The sequence below is a fragment of the Octopus bimaculoides genome, chromosome 24, assembly GCF_001194135.2.
Source record: "Octopus bimaculoides isolate UCB-OBI-ISO-001 chromosome 24, ASM119413v2, whole genome shotgun sequence".
Lineage (NCBI taxonomy): Eukaryota > Metazoa > Mollusca > Cephalopoda > Octopoda > Octopodidae > Octopus > Octopus bimaculoides.
This window is the reverse complement of record NC_069004.1, coordinates 3373915-3374868: the sequence shown is the minus strand read 5'-3', so window position 1 is coordinate 3374868 and position 954 is coordinate 3373915. Positions and strand designations below refer to the sequence as shown.

The following is a 954-nucleotide window of genomic DNA, read 5'->3' as shown; positions in this document are numbered from 1 at the left end:
TATATGTATATATATATATATATAATAATGATAATATTAGGGATAAAAATCCAAATTTACAGGTAAAAACTCAATTATGTGACTGTGGATTTTCATGGATGAGTTCATGAACTTTGGTTCTTTTCTCTAAAATTATATATATATATATATATATATATATATCATCATTGTCGTCGTTTAACGTCCGCTTTCCATGCTAGCATGGGTTGGACGATTTGACTGAGGACTGGTGAACCAGATGGTTACACAAGGCTCCAATCTGAACCTGGTGTATATATATATATATATATAATTGTGACACTAGGATGTTATTTCAGATGTTTGGTTGCAGCTAGGTGCTCTGTCCCAGGTTAGTAAACCATGCAATGCTCAAAATAAATAGTAAGGCTTCCAGTTAAATATTGAGTCCCCCTTTGGTGTCATAGTGATGATAAGATTGACTGTATTGTAATCTGAAACTGAAGGGCTTGAACACACCAACATCAGTTGTCAAGTGATGGTGGTGGGACAAACACAGATACACAAACACACACATACACATATATATACACAACAGGCTTCTTTCAGTTTCTGTCTACCAAATCCACTCACAGGGCTTTGGTTAGCCCAAGGCGAGAGTAGAATTCCCTCGCAGTGGGACCTTGAGCAAGTGTCTTTGGAAATATGTGTGTGTGTGTGTGTGTATTGAGTTCTTTTATTGTCTTTGTTCATTAGTTGCACCAGCAACAATGCTACTGCCAAATTACTATTCGCTACTAGTAATGATTATCTGTTCATATGTATATTGGCCATCTCTCCCCACTCCTCTTGTGTCTGTTTTTGGTCAAATTTTCTAAAAAGTCTGAACTTTTAAGGCTGTATTTAATAAATTTGTGACTTTTATTTTCCTTCCACTTCCAAAAAGTCTTTGGTCAACTTCTGTGGTTGCAAACACCACCACGACCCCCCCCCCCC

The 954-nt window shown here is 37.0% G+C and overlaps 1 protein-coding gene across 1 annotated transcript in view; it reads left to right on the top strand.

The window, feature by feature from the left end:
• The window catches only part of LOC106868757 (RNA-binding protein 5), a 30272-nt gene that overhangs the window by 870 nt on the left and 28448 nt on the right, over positions 1-954 (top strand). The window lies entirely within an intron of this gene.